Source organism: Eptesicus fuscus, chromosome 9 (assembly GCF_027574615.1).
Source record: "Eptesicus fuscus isolate TK198812 chromosome 9, DD_ASM_mEF_20220401, whole genome shotgun sequence".
NCBI classification, from domain to species: domain Eukaryota; kingdom Metazoa; phylum Chordata; class Mammalia; order Chiroptera; family Vespertilionidae; genus Eptesicus; species Eptesicus fuscus.
Window position 1 is genome coordinate 83,861,243 of NC_072481.1, and position 17,354 is coordinate 83,878,596.

Consider the following 17,354-nt stretch of genomic DNA (forward strand, 5'->3'; position numbering starts at 1 on the left):
TGGGGAGGAGAAAACTATAAAGACCTCCAGAAGAATATGGAGGAAATCTGCTTCTTATTTCAATACCCTGCCCACTAAGCCACCCTGACAAGGAGGAGTGAATAGGCCACTCAGAGCCCGTCTTTAAGATGCCATTACTCAAATAAAAACAATTCTGGATTCTTTTCACCTTCCATCCTTCCCAATTTCCCATGAATAGTCAGGAAACCAAATTACATGATTTCAAAGATTGGGAAAGTCCAGTAATCCAAGATGCACCTCACCCACCTCCCACCATGTGCCCTCCAATGCCAAGAATTTCATTAATTAGTTTTTCTGCTCAAGGGATGCTCATTCATGTTTTAGAAATCTGAGGCAGTTGATTAAGAGCCACAGGTCCTACTGCATATTAGTGATACCTTTGGGGAAAGATTATATCCCCAAAACTTAACCTGTTTGGTTTGAACATTGGGACTCAGTAATCCAGACTCTTCTTGAGAAAATGATTCCTGTTTCTATCTCCCATCTTGAATCCCCTGGGTCTAAGTGAAACCTAACCTTATACACAGATGCGATTCTCTTTTTGCACAGGCTAAACAACTGGGATTTATGGCATGATTTAGGCCACTTATATAACCCTATTGTTAGTCAAATGTGTGACAATTTTATTTATTTTATTTTTTAAATATATTTTATTGATTTTTTACAGAGAAGAAGGGAGAGGGATAGAGAGTTAGAAACATCGATGAGAGAGAAACATTGATCAGCTGCCTCCTGCACACCTCCTACGGGGGATGTGCCCACAACCAAGGTACATGCCCTTGATCGGAATCGAACCTGGGACCCTTCAGTCTGCAGACCAACGCTCTATCCACTGAGCCAAACCGGTTTTGGCAAATGGGTGACAATTTTAGTGTCATCTTTCTCATCTTTATTTAATTTGATCAATTGTACACGAGTTTAAGTCCCACATACATTATTTCACTTTTTCTGTTCTAAAACAAATATAATATCTTAAACCACAGTCTTTCTAGACTCTAGTCTAACTTGGCCTGTAAGAATCCAAATCAAAAGTGCCCTGTTACACTGTACAAAACTCATTGCACCCCTTGGATTCTCCATTATGAATCTCTAAATGTTCCAAATCTTCTATGTTAATCTGAAGATTAACTCTCTCTCTAGCTTTTAATTTCTAGTTCTGCTTCTGGGACCAGTGGCCTCAGCATCTCCACAGTAATGATCATTTTGTTCCAGCAAACCTCTGCTCTCAAAAGCATCTTCGTTATGGAAAGTATTTGTTGAGGTAAGGATTTTATTATATAAGCAATGTGGAACAATTGGTGGTTTTAGAACAAGGGATATATGACTTGACCTGTATTTTAGAAAGCTCACTTTTGAAATAGTGAGTAGTAAATAGCAGAAGAGATGGTTATGGAAGCAGATTTCAAACTCAGAATGACTTATATCTCTCTCTCCCTATTCTAGCCATGAGATTTACTAGAAGTTATCAAGTCAGTAGTAAAGGTTAAGGATTAGATAAATGAGTGCATAAGAATAGTTTTTTGAAAAACAACAGACCATACTCACACAAACACATACACATATAACCTGGAAAACAAATGGCCCTTAAGAGGCCTATTTGGTTATCTGTTGCTGTGTAACAAATCAACTTTCAGGGTTATAAAGATAAGACAATGTATTATTCCTCACAATTTGGGCAGTTCTTTTTTGCATGATGTTGGATGGGGCACTGGAAGAACTGGAAGGTTCAAAAGGGCCTCAGTCACATGGCTGAGAGTTGTTTCTGAAGGCTGTCTGGGAGGTCAGCTGGGCTATCAGTGAGGATCTCCAATTCTCCTTCATATGGACTTGTCTGTTTGAGCTTCCTAATAGTATGGCAGTTGGATTCTAAGAAGGAGCCTTCCAAAAAGTAAAGGCAAGATTTAAGAGGTAATTTGGCAGCATTATATTCATCAAAAGAGGTCACTGGGCAAGCCTAGATCCCTGGAGGGTAGAGAGGCCCCACCTGTCTAATAGAGAGTGGCAAGATTATAGTGCAAAAGAGCTGTAGAATGAGTATTGTTTTAGTCACCTTGAAAACATAATCTACCACAAGGTCTTTTCAAAGTTCTCTTGCATGGAACTTGAAAACTTGAACTATTTTTTATTTTATTTTATTTTATTTTATTTTATTTTATTTTATTTTATTTTATTTTATTTTATTTATCTCTATTGTTGAGAGTATTACAGATGTTCCCTTCTTTTTCCCTCTTGTCCCCCTCCACCTGGTTCCTGCCTCACCCCAGGCCTTCACCATCCTATTGTCTGTGTCCATGGGCAATGCATATATGCATATAAATTGTTTGGTTAATCTCTTCCCACTACCCTTCCCTCCCCCAAGATTTGTCAGTCTGTTTCATGTCGTCATGCCTCTGGTTCTAGTTTACTCATCAGTTTATTTTGTGCATTAAATTCCACATATAAGTGAGATCAGGTGGTATTTGTCTTTCTCTGACTGGTTTATTTCTCTTAGCATAATAATCTCAAGGTCCCTCCATGCTATCTCAAAGGGTAAGAGATCTTTCTTTTTTACTGCTGCATAGTATTCCATGGTAGAAATGTACCATGGCTTTTTTATCCACTCATCTACTGATGGGCACTTGGGTTGTTTCTAGACCTTTGCTACTGTAAATAGCACTGCTATGAACACAGGGGTACATGTATTCTTACTGGTTGGTGTTTTGGGATTCTTAGGATATATTCCTAGAAGTGGGATCACTGGGTCAAATAGCAATTTCATTTTTAATTTTTTTGAGGAAACTCCACACTGTTTTTCATAGTAGCTGCACCAGTCTGCATTCCTACCAGCAGTAAACTAGGGTTCCTTTTTCTCCGCATCCTTGCCAGCACTTGTTGTTTGTTGATTTATTTATGGTAGTCTTTCTGGCAATGTGATACCTCATTGTAGTTTTAATTTGCATCTCTCTGATGATTAGTGACATTATTTCATATGCCTCTTGGCCATCTACCTGTCCTCTTTGGAGAAGTGTCTATTTAGATCCTTTGCCTATTTTTTAATTGGATTGTTTGCCTTCCTTTTGTTTTGTTGTATGAGTTCTTTATATATTTTGGATATTAACCCATTATCAGATGTATCATTGGCAAATATGTTCTCCCATACAGTGGGTTCCCTTTTCATTTTAATGATGGTTTCTTTTTCTGTGCAGAACTATTTTAAATGGCAGGGAAAATATGATATCACTTTAAGAAAATAGAGGGTGGGATGCCTGAGATTTTGATAGCTCCCCAGTTATAGAGGTACATTCCTATTAATGGATCCAACACAGTCCTAATCAAGGTTGGAGAAAGGCCAGAGTTTGTTTTCACTACTTGAGTAAAAATATCAGTTGGCATTGCCAACTAATGGAGCATCCCAAGTGTATTACCCTATAGTAATACATTTTGTGTCCTCCCCAATGCTAGCATTAGACTAGGGATGGTGGGCTGCACAGGAAGAGAAAAGCCAGTCCTTGTCCTCCACCATTTGCCCTCATGTCTTGCAAACTTAGATGTATGCTTGAAATGATAGCTCCTCAAAGTTCACCTAGTGACTAGGTCCTAGTCACATACTTCTAAGAATCCTGGGATGTTTGCCTAACTTATGGAGAGCTTAATGGGAGCCCAGCTGGTGTGGTTTAGTTGTTGAGCATTGACCTATGAACTGGGAGCTCACAGTTCAATTCCCAGTAAGGGCACGTGCCCAGGTTGTGCCTCGGTTCCCAGTGGGAGATGTGCAGGAGGCTGCCAGTCAATGATTCTCTCTCATCATTGATGTTTCTCTCTCTTTCTCTGTCTTTCTCTCTCTCCTTTCCTCTCTGCAATATATGTATATATTTTAAAGAGTTTAATGGGATCAAACTAAGGAATCACTGCTTGACTTTCTACAATGCTTTCAAAGGCATAGCTGGTAGAACCTGGTCTAGGGTGAGGTACAGACCATTTCTTCTGGGGGAATGAGTCATAGTGGTGTGATCAAATTAAAACTGGAGTCTCTCTGGAGAGTGGTGGGCACATTTCTCAGATGGAGAAGGCAGAATCTTGAGGATGTTATTCATGCCTCTGATTCACAATTGTCTGTCCTCTTGTCATGGCCTAATGTAGGATTAGATTTGTTGCATCTGAACCTGGACAGAAAGAACCTTTTCAAGCATCTTATTACAATGAATTCTAGCAAGAAATGAGCCTGGCACAATGTAAAACAGACTGTAGGCCTTATTGGGGTGAGAGGCGATAATGTGATTTGTCTGTTGACATAATATAAAATTGATTTATTTATTTTTTCTTTTAAAAGTACTTAATTATTTAAGTATCTTCTGGTAAGCTTTCTTTCAAGATAGGGAAATGTTCAATGTCTCCAGATTTCTGGATAGGGCTTATATCTTACATAGATTGTGACAATGATGAAGTCTGGTCTCTTGACCTCCATGACATAGAATATCTAACACAAGCTTTCTACTTGGATTGAATGGTCACCTTTTGGGGATTACTTGTCCAGGAGTAACAAACACATATGTAGGCATTCAGCAATTGTTATTGCTTGAATAATAGCATGATTGCAATAGACATGACAAATCAATTGGATATTCCAAGTCTCCCCATCTGCCCCCAGCTCCCACCTTACACACACATCCCTGCCATTTGAGTTGCCTTCAAGAATCCAAGCGACTATAAACTGCTCTGATTCCAGGGCGTTTCAGACCAAAAGCTGAATGTTTCCTAAATCAAAACCACACAGGCTGTGTTCATTCAGTCTACTGCTTTGGAACAGTTGCTTTTCATAGCAAGACACTTAGCAGTGGTAAGTAAGAAATAGGGCTCAAGTGGAAAATATTTATAAAGGGAACAAAAGCAAATGGTGTTGTGTTTGCCAATGACATCTTAGAGAACCAGTGGGTATTAAAAGAGGGAAAACAAAGAGGCCTGATATTATAACATGCCTTTCTTTCAAGCACACACATACAACCAAAATAAGGCAAGCCCCTTTCAGGGGAAACATTTCTGGCAGAAATAATTACTCTATACTTATTGCTGCTGGAGTTGTGGCCCAACAGGGGAATAGAAGGTACAAGGCAATGAAGTAGAACTGCACGAGGGGGGACCAACGGGCATTGAGCAATTTACAAAGAGCTCAGATTGTTTTACCTGGAAAGAGGTGTATATATTTTAAAATATCACATTTAATTAATTAACACTTGAGGAGAGGAACCTAATGGCTCACACCAGTGATTCCAGGCAGTTTTTGTATGAAACAGTTGAAAGGGAAAGAAACCTGATTAGGCACTGGCCTTAAGCACAGTTTCCTTGGATTTCCTTTTTCCTCTTTATCGTATAATAACATGGATGAGAATTAGTTCTGACAGTTAATCAGAGTGAGTGGCTCTTTTTTTTGCCTGGAGTGCTTAGCAAGTACTATGCATTGTGCCAACACATCATAGAATATAGGAAAGGAAGAACTGATTACTTATTTCATGGCAGGCAGTGCTGTACCTCCCTTCAGGTGAATTAGAGGAATTCTGTGGTCCTGGGGCCTGTTATGTGCTGAGGGCAGCCTCTCAGAATGTCAGCATCCAGCTCTGCTAATATGATGACTTCTCCCCCTCCTTACTGGCCCTCATGTGCCTCCCTTCCACCCCTGCCCCCAGTACCTCTCCAATGCCTCCCACTCACAGTTACTTCTGCTTTCATGGCGCATTGGAAATCTGGGCTATAAAGATGGAGTGTGGGGCTAAATTTAGGCTGTTGAATAATAAAGCAGGAAATAGCTAGAGACAGAAAAACAAAACCAAATCCAATTCTCTAAGAGAATTGCTTGGGACCCAGGGGGTTGGTTCAGAACAGGACAAGTATTTATGTATAATGGGAAGATGTGAGTTAAGGTCATCCCAGGTGAACAGGTATGTGCTTTCCTCTCCAAAGGGTGTCCTTTACTTGGTTAAAGGGAGTTAGTTTGCCTCAGCAAGAATTTTGTTTTTCTAGAATGGAATGCAAGAGAATGGTCATTGCTAAAAGGGCTGTGATGGAATGGAATGGATGCAAAGATCTTTAAGACTCTCCATGTAAAGGCTGTACAAAGGGATACAATAATTGCCCCACAAATTAAAAATAATAGCACCATCCAAAGTGGCCAAAGGGATGGTATCTGGGCCAAACATAGCCCACGAGATTCTAAACTTGCCCTAGAGCTGAGTCTCATTTGCAATTCCAAGGACTATCCCTGAGACTACAGCTCCTGACATGTCCCCTTTCGAGGGTAGAAACTCGGGGGAAGGGTTCTGGATTTACTACTAATAGGGCAACATGACAAGCCACAACCTGAAGTGTGGCAGCTCCCACTTAGCTGCGAGTAGCCCTGTCCAAGCCAATGCACTGGGGCACTTGGTGCTGCCCCAGTAGACTCTTAGCTGGGCGCCGGGAAAGTCTCCTTTTTAAGTTGTCCTTTGAGGGAAGAGTGGACACTCATATTCTCCAGGCAAATTTTCCACTGTTCTCTGGAGGGATATACCTCAATAAAGCTATTTAAATAAAATAAAAAGGAAAACTGGTTCTTCACTTCATTGATAGAAACCCATTGTGCTGCGTTTACACACCGCACCCCCACACTTTTTCTCCATGCCCTATTCCTGCACACTCCTGCCCGGTGGTTGGTGCCAGAGGGAGTTGCCTCTGAACTCCCTCACAAAAAAAAAAAAAAAAAAAAAAAAGAGTGGCTCTTGCCAGCTACCACTCCCACACTTTCTGGCAGTCATGACTATCAATTCATCAGTCAGGTATGCTGCCTGCTCACCTTTGATAGCATTCTCACAGTCTACCAGCCTGAGAGACCCTCCAAACGAAGCCTTTCTTGTTCTTTTCTTTTACCACCAACGAGCAAGGGAGACCTTAGCTCTTCGTCATCCTCAGTCACAGTGACCATATTCAGGAAGAGGGTCATTCTGCAGAAACCACAAGTGAGGTCAAATCTTAAGAAAAATAGCTTGCAGGTAAGTGTCTGCTCGGCCTGATGATTTCTTGGAGAGGTGGCTGTGTGGCCAGGTGAGAGGGCAATGGGGTGAGAGGGCAATGAGGCTTCTGCTCTCGACACAGGGGGTCTCACTCAGCAGGGCTGTGCTCTGGGCCTAGAAATCCCTCATGCACAGGAAGCTGGGCTTGGTCCGAGCTCTCTACATTCCCGTTCTTGGGAGAGTCGGCAGCCTGGGGCGAGTTCCATGCATGTTAGAGTCGGCATCTGAGGTTCATCACTGTGTGAAGGTGAACAGTTACAGAGAGGGAGTGGGTGGGCAGGGACATAGATTTGTGTAGCTTCTCAGAATTGCAACTTGGGTTTCTGAACATTTATCCTGTGTGTCAATAGACTGTCGCTAATGTGAAATCAGATGAAGAGGTCTAATGCCATTTATTGCTTTGGTCAGAGAAAAAGAGGGGGTTAAGGGGGAACTCCCTACCCACTTGGTAAAATGGGATCCGAGAGCAAAATGCCTTTTAACCACTTCTAGTTTCCTCCAACCTCACGACTACATGGGGCATCTTGTTTTCTTTTGTTCTCAAGAAACAGCCAGCTGCCCTGACTGGTTTGGCTCAGTGGATAGAGCGTCGGCCTGCGTACTCAAGGGTCCCAGGTTCGATTCCAGTCAAGGGCATGTACCTTGGTTGTGGACACATCCCCAGTAGGGGGCGTGCAGGAGGCAGCTGAGCGATGTTTCTCATCAATGTTTCTAACTCTCTATCCCTCTCTCTTCCTCTCTGTAAAAAATCAATAAAATATATTAAAAAAAAAAAAAAGAAAAAGAAACAGCCAGCTGACAGTGGGTATTAAATATCCAGATTCCTATAGCGTAAATGGTGCTTCCTGGCCCTATTAAACACTCTGACAATTTGGCCCTAAACAACCTGCAGATAGAAACTGCAGAGGAGGCAGGTTTCAGCAGGATATATTTTCTAAAGCACTGAAAGGCCCTCCCAATGACTTGCCCAGGTACCACTCCCCTTCTTTAATCTAGCCAAAACCTCCCTAAACTTGAAACAGTCAATGTCACTAGTATGTTAGCCAACCAACATGGGGCTCTTGCTGCCAGAGGCCCTGGTAAAATGCGTATGGCAGCACAGGCTCAGCTGCTGAGTGAGCCCTCTCTGGAAGACTCAGACCACACAGTTTCAACAAGACAGCGATGAAAGCAAGCCCAGGTGTGTCCTGCCACTTGCTGCTCAGGTGTGCACACCAGGCTGGGCTACACCCAACTCACCTATCCAGAAAGGCAGCAACGGGTGCCTAGGCACCAGCCTTCAATACACAGTGAATCATCGGACATTTGATATATTGAAGTTAAGAAAATGTCCTTCCCCCCATTTTTCTTCCTTTCAAAACCTAGGGTTTCTTTAAAAAAAATGCTCGCACGCACACACACACACACACACACACACACACACTTAGGAGTTTAGCTGTCATTTACTCACTTTTTTTTTTTTTTTTTATGACTGGGAAAACTTTCCTATGTCCTGAGAAAGAACACAAACTCAGAGGAGTTAGGTCCTGCCCAGCCTGCATCATTTCCTAGCATCTCAGACATGTATATATATTGGTGATGAAATTTCCAGCTTGGGGAGACAGAAGGAAAAAGGGCATTCCCCCCTACCCCCCACGCTATAGGCTGATGGAAAAATCACTGGCCAGTGTGTTGTGCCACTCAGTCAAGCTTAATAACAATCTGCTACCCCCATCACAGTTCTCTGGCCTCTCCACTTACCAGGAATTGGTTGATAGATACTTGGTAAACACTGAAAGCCACCCTGAGGAGAGGGGAGATGAGATCTGGTGGGGAAGCAGGATACCCCTAGAAGGAAGGCAACAGAATGAGGCGCTGAATGTAAAGCCTCTGCAGCATGCTGTGTCCTTACTGTTAAGGGCTGCCTTGGCTGTTAGGTCTTCCTAGTGAGCCCAACTAGCAAATGTCAGGGATTCTGGGTCAGAAATCCCATGGATTTGATTTCAAATTATTTATCTCCAGAATACTTTTCTCTCAGAACTGACAAGATTTCAATGAGTAGCAAATGGATTTACACTTGAGGATACGCCTTATGTAAAATCAAGATACAAGAAACCTTCCTTTCTCACACCGTAAGGGTCTCCCTAAAGCCCTCCTGCAGCTCTGAACTTTCATAACAGGGGCTGTAGGCAGCATTTTGAAGGGACTCCAGTGCACAATTGTATACAATGTGTCAGATATATAACATATGTTTAGTGCAAACATGCTCACTAAATTAATTATGGCTTATCAAATTAATTCCTAGAAGCAAAGAGAAAGAAATTCAGTAAGTCTAATTATGTTTATTGATTTTTTTAAGGTCATGACTAAAACAAAGAAATGAAAATGGTGAAGGTTTAAAAATTACAATATAACTTAATGAAGTACCTGAATTTGAAATTATGCTTGACTTCTATATTTATAACAACTATCATTCTCTTTATCGATATCTAGGGTCCTATCTTCAGAATAATGTCCTGTGTTCATGCTGGGAAACAGACAGGTCTAGACATGATTAGGATCTGAGACACAGGCTCACCAATTTAGGGCCTATTTGCTGAGGCTTAAGAAATTTCTAGGAAAGAAATGGGGGAAAAATAGATACAGAGGCAAAGAAGCATTGAACAGACTGCCAAACTACAGCGGGAAGGCAGGGGAGGTTGGGGGGCGGGGGAGGGGGGCTGTAAGAGATCAACCGAAGGACTTGTACGCATGCATATAAGCATAACCAATGAATACAAGACACGGGGTGTGGGGGGGGGGGCAGATGAGGGCATGTACTGGGGGGTAGGGGAGGCCGGGGGGAGGTCAATGGGGGGAAAAAAAAGGAGACATATGTACTACTATTTGTAATACTTCAAACAATAAAAAAAAAAGAGGTTTCTAGGAAATAAATTATACATCTACCATCCCAACCCAATGACATACTAATCTGTGACAAAGAGCAAAGTGTACAGTGGGATGTCATATGATGCTTGTATTCTTTTTTTTTTTTAATTTTTTAAATATATTTTATTGATTTTTTTTACAGAGAGGAAGGGAGAGGGATAGAGAGTTAGAAACATCGATGAGAGAGAAACATTGATCAGCTGCCTCCTGCACACCTCCTACTGGGGATGTGCCTGCAACCAAGGTACATGCCCTTGACCGGAATCGAACCTGGGACCTTCCAGTCCGCAGGCCGACGCTCTATCCACTGAGCCAAACCAGTTAGGGCGATGCTTGTATTCTTTTGATGCTCCAGTAATAAGTTTACTCCAGGACCAGGATTCACACCTGACCTAAGTTTCATTGTTAACTATGCACCCAAGACATCTGATTTAAACAATTGTTTCTTGAGGGGAAAAATGGCACAGTTGTTAATGAGACAGGAATTTATAAATAATTTTTAGAGGTATAATATTTAAAAAGCATCATTTCTAAAAGATTGTTTAGTTTATTGAAAATAGATATATTCTAAACAAGCTTCATCTTCGAGAGAGAAAAGGAAAACCAATTCTAAGTGTTTAACTTCATAGATAGAAACTCTGTATTGTTTCTGGACACATCCATACCCACACTCACTCTCCACTCACCAATTCCTAGCAATTATGTGATTGTGCTTCTGAGCAGTGGTCACCACGTAATACAGTCAAGACTGTTTTACCCAATATGAGGTTGCATTAGTGATCATTCATTATTCCTGGGGATGAGTACAGCTCAATCATGGACTGCTTGCATGGAAGTGGGGGAATGACTTATTACAAAGCTGATTCTTGACCCTTCCCCACACCTATTGAAGCAGAATCTTTTGGGAGGAGAAATCAGGAATTGGGTTGTTGTTTTTTAAGAGCCCCAAGTAATTCTTATGCACAATAAAGTTTGGTGGTGCCAAAAAGATTGCAGAGTATGCTAACTCAGCAAAGCCTCAGTGAAAACTTTTGTTTTTCAGAGTTCACATTTTCCGATGCATAAGCTTCTGGAACTAGGCCCTCAACCTTTCTAGATGCCAGGAATTTATAAACAGTTGTTAGTATTTAGTGGAAATGGGAACATGGGATAAGAAACATTTGACATGACAGCAAAAAAAAAAAAATGATCGGACCCCTTTAAATTGCCTGTAAGGCATGAGAATTGCTCTATCTTGTTCCCATTTGGAGATTTCACCCCCTGATGCACAGCACAGAAGAGAGGATAGCTGGATCTAGTTGAGTTACAGCTGAAGGAGGACATGCGTGAGGGAAACCACCTTTGGAATGGGTGAGTTTAAGTCTACCATATCCTCACCCCTGGCATCAGTTGGATGAAACAATGGGGCTTCTCCTTGGAAACAGTGGCCAAGAATCATGGAGAAGGCACCACTTTGGCCACATCTCTCTTCCCTCAAGGCAAAGGTGAATTAGAAACAGAAACAGAAACAAACTGCCTATGAGTTTGAAGTTTTTTTAATATTATTTTTTATTGATTTCAGAGAGAAAGGAAGAGGGAGAGAGAGATAGAAATATCAGTGAGAGAGAATCATTGATTGGCTGCCTCCTACATGCCCCACATTGGGGATTGAGCCTGAAATCCAGGCATGTATGCTGACCTGGAATCAAACCATGACCTCCAGGTTCATAGGTCGACACTCAACCACTGAGTCACACTGGCCAGGCCTGCCTATGGGTTTTAAGATGCTTTGCTATAAGATCTAATTATGAGCACAGGGATTTACCAGAATACCTCAGAGATATTGTAGGTTTGGTTCCAGACCACCGCTATACAGTGAATAGTGCAATAAAGTCACACAGATTTTTTTGTTTTCCAGTGCATATCAAAGTTATGTTTAAGTGTGGAATAGCATTAGGTCTAAAAAAATTTACAGACCTTAATTAAAAAATACTTCATTGCTAAAAAATGCTAACCATCTTTTAAGCTTTTAGAGAATCATAATTTTTTTGTTGGTGGAGGGTCTTGCCTTGATTTTGATGAAACTCAATATCTGGAAAGATCAATAAAGCAAAGCACAATGAGTGAGGCATGGCGGTATTTGTTTTAGAAAATACTAAGTGTTTTTTAAACCTACTAAATGTTATTTAGAACCTACTAAGTTCTTACTCTTGAGCCATTCACAGTCCAGTAGGGGAGTCTAACATGTTCACTAGCTTTAAAAATATAATGTAACAAATGACTATTTGTTAAGACAGTGATGATGATGGTGACAATGCCTAACATTTATTGGAAGCTTTCCCAATGGCAAGCTCTATTGCCAAGTGCTTTACATAAAAAAAAAAAAAAGCACAAGACAATACTTTGGGAATATAGATGCTAGAAAGATCGTCAGGTGAATATACAGCACATTATTTTTCAAAATTTCCAAGAAATTTTGCATATAAACAAAGCAAAACTCTCATAAGTTATTTAGTGAGATAACATAGTAGAGCAATTTAGATATTAGATTTTATTTGTAATAATTTTCTTTTATATTGGAAACATTTTAGATTTATGGAGTAGTTGCAAAGCAGGTACATAGGGTCAGAGAGCAATGGCTTCAAGTCCCAGTTCTGTTATTTATTATTGTGTCCTTGGACAAGTTACTTAGCCACTCATATCCTCAGATGTGGCTTCTTAAATTGAAAAAAGGCACACTACAATGGGGGAAAAAGGAGACATACGTAATACTTTCAACAATAAAGAATTTAAGAAAAGAAAAATGGCACAATAATACTTGCTTGAGAGGGTTGCAAGAAAGAAAAAAACGAGAGAATACATGTAGAGTGCTCTGCACATGCTTGGACCATTGATGTGCTCAATAAACCTCAACACTTAATATTACTTAAATGGACCAATGTATTTGGTTTTCTTTTTTAAATCTTTATTGTTGAAGGTATTACATAGGTCCTCCTTCCCTCCCCCCCATTAATCTCTTCCAGCCCGTTCCTGTCCCGCCACCCCCACCCAGGCCCTCACCACCCCATTAATTAATGAAAATCATATGTTAAAATAGTTTTAAGTGGCCTATGTATATTGATTATAGTTTTAGCTCTTCAAAGGATAAGTTCCATGTCCTCCCTTATCCTGCTGCTTTTCTAGACAGTGGAGAGAGCTCTCTTCTAACCTCCACCCAGGCTCAGTCCACACCAAGCCAAATGGACCCATCATCTTTTTGTGTCACACTGTCAACAAGTCTCTTCCCAGCTAAAGAAATGGAGGGAAGATGTAATGGGTATACTCATTGTCTTAGATCAGCGATTTTCAACCTTTTTTTCATCTCATGGAACACATAAATTAATTACTAAAATTCTGTGGCACACCAAAAAATATATTTTTTGCTGATCTGACAAAAAAAACAGATATAATTTTTATTCATTCACATCAAATGGCTATTGTTATGTTGGCTGTTGTCATTTTTTTCATTTGACAATCTAAAGAAAAAAAGGTCCATGCCCCCGACTAAATAGTCAGGTACTGCATGTTTTAAAAATTCTTGCCTCTGTATCTATCTTTTTGTTCAAGTTTATAATGTTCTTTATTATCCATAAATGAGTGAGATCATGTGGTATTTTTCTTTCATTGACTGGCTTATTTCACTTAACATAATGTTCTCCAATTCCATCCAGGTTGCTGCAAATGGTAAGAATTCCTTCTTTTTTATGGCAGCATAGTATTCCATTGTGTAGATGTACCACCGTTTTCTGATCAAGTCATCTGCTGATGGGCACCTAGGCTGTTTCCAGATCTTAGCTATTGTAAATTGTAAATTGAACATAGGGATGCATATATCCTTTCTTATTGGTGTTCCCAGTTTCTTAGGATATATTCCTAGGAGTGGGATTACTGGGTCAAATGGGAGTTCCACTTTCAGTTTTTTGAGGAAACTCCATACTGTTCTCTACAGTGGCTGCACCAGTCTGCATTCCCACCAGCAGTGCACGAGGGTTCCTTTTTCTCCGCATCCTCGCCAACACTTGTCGTTTGTTGATTTGTTGATAATAGCCATTCTGACAGGTGTGAGATGGTACCGCATTGTCGTTTTGATTTGCATCTCTCGGATAATTAGTGACTTTGAGCATGTTTTCATGTGTCTCTTGGCCTTCCTTCTGTCTTCTTTTGAAAAGATTCTATTTAGGTCCGTTGCCCATTTTTTTATTGGATCATTTATCTTCCTTTTATTAAGTTGTATAAGCTGCCTGTAGATGTTGGAGATTAAACCTTTATCAGTGATGCCATTTGCAAATATGTTCTCCCATGCAGTGGGCTTTCTTGTTGTTTTGTTGATAGTTTCTTTTGCTGTAAAAAAGCTTTTTATTTTGACGTAGTCCCATTTGTTTATTTTCTCTTCAGCTTCCATTGCCCTAGGGGCAGTATCGGTGAAGAAGTTCTTTTGGCATATATCTGAGATTTTGCTGCCTGTGGATTCCTCTAGTATTTTTATGGTTTCCCGTCTTATGTTTAAGTCCTGTATCCATTTTGAGTTTATTTTTGTGTATGGTGTAAGTTGGTGATCTATCTTCATTTTTTTGCATGTATCTGCCCAATTTTCCTAACACCATTTATTGAAGAGACTGTCTTTATTCCATTGTATGTTCATGCCTCCTTTGTGCTCATTTATGGATAATAAAGAACATTATAAACTTGAACAAAAAGATAGATACAGAGGCAGTAAAGCATCAAACAGTCTGTCAAATTACAGCAGGAAGGTTAGGGAGAGGTGGGGAAGATAAGAGATCAATCAAAGGACTTGTATGCATGCATATAAGCATAACCAATGGACGCAAAACCCTGGGGGGTGAGGGCATATATGGGAGTGGGGTGGGGGGGCAATGGTAAGATATGTACACATATAATAGCTTAATAAAAAAAATTGGGAAAAAAAATTCTTGCCACATACCTCTGTGCCACAGCACACAGGTTGAAAATCACTGTCTTAGACAGTTCAGGCTGCTGTAACAAAAGAGCATAGACTGGGTTTCTTAAAAACAACATAAATGCATTTCTCACAGGTTTGGGGCAGAAAGTCCAAGATTGAGGTACCAGCAGATCCAGTGTCTGATAAGGGCCCACCTCCTCGTTTGCAGATGGCCATCTTATGTGAAGAGCAGAGAGAGGAAGCAAACTCTGTCATGCATCTTCTTATAAGAGCACTAGTCCCATCTTGAGGGCTTTACCCTCATGACCTAATTACCTCCCCAAAGCCCCCTTCTCCAAATACCATCAAATTAGAGATTAGGGTTTCCACACGTGAATTTTGAGAGGAACAAATGTTTAGTCCACAGCACCCATTCAGGATAGGAAGCTGAAGCATTCTGCTCAGATGTGTTCAGTGTGGGTTCACTGAGAGGACTCCCTGAGCATCCCCTTAGGGCTCTGAGAATGGGTATAAGGAGTCCCTTTCTGTGGACCTGGTGAACAGTTCACAACTCAGCCTCCCATGTCTCTCTGCTGAACTGGGGATGGCACTCAAAAACGTGGGAAACTGGGGGACCAAGCAACTTCTTCCCTTTCTATGATTTCTGAGGTACTGAGGACTGTTTCTCTACTTCTCAAACACAGAGAACTACCAGGATTCACCAGGCCTCTGAGTGGCCCATTTGGGCCATGCACACTCAACTCAATCATTGACTAATAGTCACTCCTATGATATGAATTCTTTAGAAGGAAATACTTCTAACTAGACAGTATTTGGGCAACAGATTCAAAATCAGTTTTCTGGCTTCATAATTTGGCAAACAGTTGAGCACACTTGAATTTTTCTATACTTCTCTCTGCTACCTAGGACATACTTCTAATTATAACTTACTATCCCCCTTCATTAAAACAAACTCAAATTGAGTGTTTTCGTTTATTTAACTCCCTTGTCTACATGAACTTGCCCCTCAGTTCTCTCTCTCTCTCTTCTCTCTTTCTCTATCTCTCTCTTTCAGAGAGATGTGATGGTAATTCATAAACCTTAGTCTGTAGGTCAATTTCAGTTGTTCTTTTCAATTCCTAAGAAACTTACCAGGGGCATTGGGAAATTCTGGGTCATTATAGTCTTAATGGAAAGCCCCAGGTCAAGAGTTACAACATTTTTCCAGTTTAAAAGCTAATGCTGATCTTAAGACGACTCTGCAATATGTTTGAGAATTATTCTCATAAAATGTTTTCTGGAAAGAATTCAGGCTTGCAGTGGAGAGCCTACTGATAGGTTTAGCACTTCTACTATGGCACTCACTGAAGACACACTGCAAAAGTTATTCCTGCAAACACACTTCCTAGTGGCGAGATACGTCTTGTGCCCCAGATGGGCATTCTGATCAGGTGGTGGCCATGAGGACAGTCATTCTCCCAGGACCTCCGCTATCATAAAACCTAATGCTTATTGGGCACTTACTATCTTAAGGGCTTTATCCTTGGCATTCCACATGTACTGTTTCATTCAGCCTGCACAGCAATACTATGAGTTGGGCACTATATTATCTTCATTTTACAGTTGAAGAAGCTAAGACATAGAGAGTTTTATTAGCTTGCCTATAGTCACACAGGTTGGAAGAAGTGAAACCAGAACTGAACTAGGGCACACTGACCTTAGAGCCCACACACTTGGCCACTGTGTAGAAATGTTTTACCTCACTTCACTTTGGAGTCCATGCTTTGTTAGAAGCCAACATTTAACTGTAGGAGCCTTATCAAAACAATAGAAAGCAAATTGAGAGCCACTCAAATCATCCAGCAGCTTGCAAACATTTCCTCAGTCATCCTCTTACTCTCAGTGTCTCCACAGTAATGGCACTGATGGTACAACAACAGCAGTGTCAGGGCTGAGGGCTGCATTTTCCTACTTGGCCACTTAGCTCAGTGGCTTTGAGGTCCAGTGTGCTCTCATTTTGCTCCTGGGCCGGTGCTTACTTGGAAAGTTAAAGTCAGATTGATGGAACGAGGGATGCTTACACTAATTCAACTAAAGAGCCAAAAACTACATAAAAACTGTTTTATGTTACTACAACTGTGGGGGAGGGTGTTTTTAGGCCTGTAGTACAGAAATCATTGTTTCCAGAACAGGGAAAAAAATCAGTTCTCTCGCACTACAAGTAAGTTCATTGACAAAGAGGCCTCATGGTTTGAGAACAATCATGAGGTCAAGTGGGTAAGCTTCATAGAGTCCCTATGTAGGCCTTTTCTGAATCATTTTAACTTGTCTGCCTCTGTATCTTGGAAGGTGAACACAGAAGGGGAAATGTCAGACTATCATGAAAAAATAAGTTTTGACATCTTTGAAGCATAGTATACAAAGGGTTGGTATTGGAGTAGAGGGTCAGGAGGAGACATTTCTTCTAACCAGCTGATAATCGGCTGTAC

At 40.8% G+C, this 17,354-nt stretch overlaps 1 protein-coding gene across 1 annotated transcript in view; it reads left to right on the top strand.

Annotated features, from left to right (window-relative positions):
- The first annotated feature begins 6,858 nt into the window (after window positions 1-6,858).
- Window positions 6,859-17,354, top strand: part of ADTRP (androgen dependent TFPI regulating protein) — an 86,848-nt gene continuing 76,352 nt past the window's right edge. The window contains exon 1 of the mRNA XM_054721470.1: window positions 6,859-7,019. The gene's annotated coding sequence lies outside the window, so the exon portion shown is untranslated. The remainder of the gene's footprint in view (window positions 7,020-17,354) is intronic.